This window comes from Jaculus jaculus, chromosome X (assembly GCF_020740685.1).
Source record: "Jaculus jaculus isolate mJacJac1 chromosome X, mJacJac1.mat.Y.cur, whole genome shotgun sequence".
In the NCBI taxonomy this organism is placed as follows: Eukaryota; Metazoa; Chordata; class Mammalia; order Rodentia; family Dipodidae; genus Jaculus; species Jaculus jaculus.
The window spans coordinates 134,989,296-134,997,233 of NC_059125.1; the positions used below are offsets into that span (position 1 = coordinate 134,989,296).

General features: G+C 37.9%; 1 pseudogene; it reads right to left on the reverse strand.

The window, feature by feature from the left end:
* Positions 1–3,732: 3,732 nt before the first annotated feature.
* On the reverse strand, positions 3,733–3,840 carry LOC123456766 (annotated as a pseudogene).
* Positions 3,841–7,938: the final 4,098 nt, after the last annotated feature.

Consider the following 7,938-nt stretch of genomic DNA (forward strand, 5'->3'; position numbering starts at 1 on the left):
TTGTTCACGATCTCAGTGGGAACTCCTTGAGTTTTTCCCATTAAGAATTATTAGGAGCCAGGCATGGTGGTGCATGCCTTTAATCCCAGCACTCAGGAGGCAGAGGTAGGAGGATAGCAGTGAGTTTGAGTCCACCCTGAGACTCCATAGTGAATTCCAGGTCAGCCTGGGCTAGAGTGAGACCCTACCTCGAAAAAACAAACAAACAAACAAAAAAACCAAAAAACAAAAAGACAGGAATTATTTGGGGTTTAGGAGCTTTATATATTGCCTTTATTGTGTTGAGATGTAAACCCTCCTGCCTATTCTATTTTGATCATGAAGTGGTATTGTATTTTCTCAAATGCCTTCTCTGCATCAATTCAGATGATCATGTGGTTTTTATGGTTTAGTTTATTTATGTGGTGTATTACATTGACTGATTTCCATATCTTAAACCATCCCTGCATCCCTGGAATGAAGCCTACTTGATCAAGGTGGATAATGCTTTCGATGTTTTGTTGAATTAGGTTTGCAATGATTTTGTTCAGGATCTTTGCATCTTAGTCCATTAGGGATATTGGCCTATAATTTTCTTTCCTTGTTGCATCTCTGACTGTTTTTGGTATTAGGGTGATGCTAGCTTCATAAAAAGAGTCAGGGAGGATTCCCTGGTCTCTGATTATATGGAATAGTTTGAGAAAAATTGGTTTTGGTTCTTCTATGAAGGTTTGATAGAATTCAGCTGAGAAGCCATTCGGGCCTGGACTTTTCCTTTTGGGGAGAGTTTTGATTACCTTTTGAATCTCCATGGATGTGATAGGTTTGTTTAGGAGATTAATCTGCTCTGAGTTTAGTTTTGGTACATAGCATCTGTCTAGGAATTCAACTATTTCTTCCAGATTATTTAATTTTGTGGAGTAGAGGTTTTGGAAGTATGCCCTGATAATTCTTCCAATTTCATTGATGTCTGTAGTGAAATCTCCTTTTTCATTTCTGATTTTGTTAATTTGAGACTTCTCTTTTTTGTGTTTGATCACTTTGTCCAGAGGTTTGTCAATCTTGTTTATTTGTTTTTGAAGAATAAGCTCTTTGTTTCATTGATTTTTTTTTTAAAAATTGTTTTCCTAGTTTCCAATTCATTAATTTCTGCTATAATCTAATCTAAGTTTTGGTAGGTTGTGTTTCATTATCATTCAAATCTAGGAATTTTACAATTTCTTTTTTGATTTTTTTCATGACCCACTTATTGTTTAAAAGTGTGTTGTTTAGTCTCAAGGAGCTGGTGGCATTCTTGATGTGTCTCTTGTTAATTTCTAGCTGTAAAGCATTGTGATCTGACATGTTGCAGGAAGTTACTTCAATTTTCCTGACTTGATGAAGGCATGCTTTATGGACTAATATATGGTCAATTTTGGAGAAGGTCCCATGGGCTACTGAGAAGAATGTGTGTTCTGTAGAGTTGTCATGGAAAATTCTGTAGATATCCCTTAAGTCTAGTTGATCTATGAAGTTGTTGAGCTGTATTATTTCCCTGTTGATTTTCTGCTTGGATGATCTGTCTATTGATGATAGTGGAGTATTGGTCTCCAATATGATGGTGTTGGTGTTTATTTTTGTTTTATTGTTGAATAGATTTTTTAAAATAAACTGTGGTGCCGCTGTGTTTGGGGTATATATATGATTGTGATGTTCTCATGTTGGATCATTCCTTAGATGATTAAGAAGTAGCCTTCTTTGTCCTTTTTGATTACTTTTGGACTGAAGTCTACTTTATCAGATATTAATATAGCAACATCCACTTTTTTATTTCCATTTGCTTGGAATATCATTTTCCAGCCTCCCACCCTGAGGAGGTGTCTATCTGTAGTGGGGAGGTCTGTTTCTTGGAGACAGCAGATAGAAGGGTTCAGTTTTTTTTTATCTGTCCTGATATCCTGTGTCTTTTGATGGGTGAGTTAAGACCATTAGTGTTTGAGGTTATTACTGTGAAGTTTGAATTAATCCTTGCCATGATGAGGTGTTTTATGGGGTTGGGTGCTTACTTGTGTTATGTACTGTTTGGTTATTGTTATGGTCTATTTTGGTTATTGTGATCTTCTTGTTGGCTCCTGAGATTGGTTGTTTGACTGTTCTATGTGGAGTATTCCCTCAAGTATTCTCTGTAAGTTTGGCTTTGTGTTCACACAATGATAGAGTTGACTTTTTCATGGAAAGTTTTTCTTTTTACCATCCATTATGAAGGATACTTTTGTTGTGATTTTCTTTTAAGAGTTTTGGAAATTTTTTTGTTCTTTTGGTTTTTTGAGGTAAGGTCTCACTGTGGCCCAGATTGACCTGGAATTAACTACGTAGCCTCAGGGTGGCCTCAAAATCATGGCAATTCTCCTACCTCTGCCTCCCATGTGCTGGGATTAAAGTCGTGTGCCACCATGCCAGCTTGGAAATTTTATTTTATTACAAGTAGAAGCACTTAGAAAAGTGCTATGAACATAGCATGTCACAAACATTAGATACTATTTTCATTATTGTTTCAAAGATTTGTGTGAAAGGAGAGTATTTATGAATATATTTGATATCAAGAAATCTGCCACTAACATTTGTACCAGATTTTTTGGTTGGTAGTATACTACATGCTATCATGAATTTGAGAAAGTTTTTATTCAGATCTCATATGAGTATTTTAAAAGGAAATGTGTACTATAGAAACCCTATCACATTAAGTAGTGGCATATTGAGCACCACTGTGACAGAATTTAGGAGAGGTGTGAGGTGTCACAAAGTCCAAAAATTTATATATTCTATCATCTCTGTCATCAAGAATATTATTTAGAAATGATGGGAAATTTTGCCAAAATAAATATCAGAAATGTTGAAAAAAAAAAAAAGGAAAGAGAAGAGAAGATGGGATGGTCCAAATTCAGGAGAAATTAAAGTTGATCAATAGTACTTTAAAATTAACTAGAAGTCTTCTGTAATACACATAGATCCATCCCCAGCAATACACTGCCTCCAGCTAAGGTCAATTCCCAAATTTCCATCAGCTGGGAACATAACATTCAGAACAGTTAAGTTTATGAGGGACACCTGAATCAAACCACCACAGGGAGAGACCTACCCTGAGTGTGGATGGCACCATTCCATAGGATGGTGAGCTAGATGGGATAAAAGGGAGGAAAGGAGTAAGCCAGCTAGGCCAGTTATCCTCTGTCTCTACTTCCCAGCTTTATTGTTATATCACATCATCCCTGCCATGTTGGTCTCAGGACCCTGAAACTGAGCAAAATAAATCTCGACTTTCTTAAGTTTTTTAACGTTAGATTGTGGTGGTTTGAATTAGAAGCCCTCTCCTCTTATAAACTCGTATGTTCTCAATGGGTGGCCCTGCAACTGTAACAGTGATTAAAAAATCAAGTAACACTAGATTTCATCAAACTTTGTCACTTCTTACCAAATTTAACCATTCAGGACATGAATAGGTTAGGGATAGAGTAAGAGAAAATATTTACCAAACATGTAAGACAAAAGATTCATAAAATATTAAAGAAACATTTAGAACTCAATAATATGAAGACAGTCCAATCAATAATAGGCTTGTGATTTTAATAGTTACTTCTCAGGGTCATAGTACAAATAGCTGGTAAACTCATAAAAGATTGCTCAGCATCCTTAGTCATTAAGGGAATGCAAATAAGAACTTCAAGACACCACTACACACCCATAGAAATGGCTGAAATTATAATGCCTGACAATATCGCTTGTTGGCCAAGATATAGAGCAATTGAATAGAGGATATATCAGATATTAAAGTAACAAGAACAGATATTACAGTTGATCTTAGTCAAAATGCTGAGAAGTTATGATGTATAGCAATTGGAATACCCATACACTGTTGGTATGAATGTAAAATGGTGTGTTGGTAGTTTGAATGAAGTGCCCCCATAGGTTCATGTGTTTTGAATACTTGGTCCTCCATTTGTGATGATTTGGGAAAGTAGCAGAACCTTTGGGAGGTAGAGTTTTGTTGGAGAAGTTGTGTCATTGAGAGCAGACTTTGGGGTAATATAGCCTGGCTCTAAGCCCAGTACTCAGAATACTTCCTTCCTGCTGCTGTGGAGATAGGATGCTTGCCTTGCTGTCTGTTCCTGCCATGCTTTTCTAACCATAATGAAACTTCTTGAAAATATAAGCCATAAATGAGTGATTTCCTTCCATTAGGTACTTCTGGTTTGAGGTTTTGTCCCAGACAGGAGAAGGCAACTGCTATATGGTGCAATAATTTTGGAAAAAATAGATGTTTTCATATTTTAACTAAGCATATACCTACCTAATGAGCAAAAAATATCACTTGTAGATATGTTCCCAACAGAAATAATATAGAATTATTCACACCTAAAGTACTTGTTAGAGCATGTCTATTGAAGATTTACTAATAATAACCTACTAATAATAACCTTTAAAGGGAAACAACCTAAATGCCCATCAGCTGGTAAAGGAATGAAACAAATTTTCTTCTAGATATGTGTAATGGTTTGAACAGATGACCCCAATAGATTCAGGTTTCAGTAAAGCTTTAGATCTCTAGCCACATGGCTAGAGAAGGGGTCACTGTGAGCAGATTCTAGGGTATAGCCCCAAGTGTGTTGTGGGCAGATCTGATTTAAGACAAAAATATATGAAGAGTGATAAAGTTCTGCCACTATGGAGTTCCTGGAGTGTGTGTGTTTGTGATGCTGTTGGTAGTTGCTTTTTTCTCTCTGAGTGCAACTGTGAAAGTAGGCAGATTCTTCTGCCATTATATAACTTTCCCTGAATCTGTAAGCTTCAATAAAACCCTGCCTCCCATAATTGTGCCTGGCTTAAAAGTTCATCGGAACAACTAAAGCTGTCTGCTACAGAATTGGTACCAGAAGTGTGGTGTTGCTTAAATGAATCTGACCATGTGGATTTTGGTCTTTTGAAACTATTGTTTTGGAGACATGGGCATGGACTTGGTACTTACATTTGAAGATGCCTTCCAGAGTGGTAAACAAAGTTTTATGGAATATTCTAATGAGAGTTTAAAAATTCCAAGTGCAGAGGAAATTGTATTTGGAGACTTAGCTTATGAACCTAGAGGTTTGTCTTATGAACTTTCTAAGGGGAAGGAAAAATGACCAAAAAAAAAAAAACCCTTTGTTAAAACTGGGCTACTGGTATAAGGGCTGGCTGCATTCTGATGCTTGTGCCCAATGATCAAGGTTAATTTTGTAATGAACTGATGTCCTTGGCTAACGATAAGGGACTGAAAAATTTAAGGTTAAAGTTAGAAAACTCAAACAAGTTAAAATTACAGATACTGAGACTGGTTTTAGGTTACTAAAGCTACTTTTGTCAAATACATTACCAATCTTAAGGAAGATGACCAACTACTTTACATTAAAACAATGGAAATGATGCCTGAGGTCATCCCACCTCCAAAAGACTAAATGGTAAAAATGTACTGTTTGGGCTGGTGAGATGGCTTAGTGGTTAAGGCACTTCACTGCAAAGCCCAAGAACTCATGTTCTGATCTCCAGGTTCCATGTAATCTAGACACATAGTGATGTAAACATGAAATGTTGCACATGTGCACAAGGGGGTGCATGTATCAAGTTTGTGTGCAGCAGCTGAAGGCCCTGGCACACCCATTCTCTCTCTCTCTCTGTCTCTCTCAGATAAATAAAAAAATGCATTCTTTTATAAGAAGATTTAAAAAACCCTGTTCTTAATGTTCATGATTTATATTGCCCCTGAATTAAAATATGATGTCCTACACACCTGGTACTGATTTCAAAACATAAAAGAATACCTGGAATGCATCATAAAGTATATAGGATTACAGAGCTGCTATTGAGACATAACATATAGTCAGGTAATGATAACCCCCCCCAAAAGAGGCTGACAAAGCCATTGAAAGGTAAACCTTGTTTAACATGGAGACCCAAAGATGTTTTGGATATACCAGGATTGCACAAGGGCTACCATGCTATTCAGCCCAGCTAAAAGGGTGGAGTTAAAAATTCCAGAGAGGGCTGGAGAGATGGCTTAGCGGTTAAGTGCTTGCCTGTGAAGCCTAAGGACCCCGGTTCGAGGCTTGGTTCCCCAGGTCCCACGTTAGCCAGATGCACAAGTGGGCGCACGCATCTGGAGTTCGTTTGCAGAGGCTGGAGGCCCTGGCGTGCCCATTCTCTCTCTCTCTCTCTCCCTCTACCTGTCTTTCTCTCTGTGTATGTCGCTCTCAAATAAATAAATAAAAAATTAAAAAAAAATTCCAGAGACTATCAGTCACTGGTTATGATACAAAGTTAAACTATAGGTGTTTGAATTTTCCTTAATTGTTATTGAGTTTACATTGCTCTAGCCTCTCCTTGCTATGCCTTATAACAGTTAAAAATGTTTACTCTGTACCTTTATATGTTAAAGGTATATAACTTGTTTTTATTTTGTAGGACTCACAGCTAAGAGACTATTTTAAACTGAGATGAAATTTGGGACTTTAAAACTATCTTCAGTTTTATAAATACTATGGGAACCTTTAAAATTGGACTAAATACAATTTACAATGTGAGGTAGTTATAAATATCTTGGGGGCCAGGGGTGAAATATGGTAGTTTGAATGGATGTCCCCCAATAGGTTCAGGTTTTTTTAAAACTTTATATCTCTAGCCACCTGGGGACAAATGTTCTATATTGTGTGTGTGTGTGTATTACTCATTGGTATAGGTATGTGAGAACTTTTTTTTTAATTATTTATTTGAGAGCGACAGACACAGAGAGAAAGACAGATAGAGGGAGAGAGAGAGAATGGGCGCGCCAGGGCTTCCAGCCTCTGCAAATGAACTCCAGACGCGTGCGCCCCCTTGTGCATCTGGCTAACGTGGGACCTGGGGAACCGAGCCTCGAACCGGGGTCCTTAGGCTTCACAGGCAAGCACTTAACCGCTAAGCCATCTCTCAAGCCTGTGTGAGAACTTATGGATGTGATTTCAAATGTTATATGCTGTATATGTGTGTGGCATGTGTATTAGGTATGTATATGTGTGCATGCCATGAGTACTTGTGAGGAAGTGGGAGCAGAATGTCCACTGACTTTTTCTATATCTCTTTCACCTTATTTTCTTGAGACAAAAATCTCTTACTGAATTTAGTGCTGCCATTTATTTTTGCAAACTGGAGCCCCAGCAATTCTTCTCCATCTGCCCCACTCAGTACTGGGGTTAAAGGCATGCATTGCCACACCTGGCATTTATGTGCAGATTGAACTCAGGTCCTCATATTTGTGGAGGAAGCTTTATTACCTGCTGATCACTAAAATGTTATACATCTTAGTAATCTTCAGTTATCCCCATATGTGCTTTTGACAAAGCACGTTGTGGTGATTTGAATTAGGTGTTCCCCACCACTCATGTGCTTTGAATGCTTAGTTCCCAGATGATGGCAAGAGGAAGTAGAGCTTTGCTAAAGGAGGTGTGTCACTGGGGGTGGGCCTTGAGATTTATTGACTCTTAGTTTACCAGTATTACTTGGCTGACTCTCATGCTGCAATGTTCTACCTGCCATGGAAGAGGTGATGTCAAACCTCTGCTCATACTATTCTTATCCCTGTCATCATGGATTTTCATTTGGCCAGGTGTTTTTGACAGCAGCAAGAAGGTAACTGCAACAGAAAACTTGGTACTGAAAAGTGAGGTCATAGCTACTACAAACCTGTGTAGCTTTTGGCCTTTCAAAACTAATTTACAGCCAGGTGTGGTGGTACACATCTTTAATCCCAGCACTTATGAGGTAGAGGCGGTAGGATCACCATGAATTAGAGACCGCCCTGAGACTACATAGTGAATTCTATGTCAGCCTGGGCTAAAGTGAGAGCTTACCTCAAAAAACAAAACAAAACAAAACAACAACAAAAAACTGATTTGCCAGAGGAATGTGGAAGTA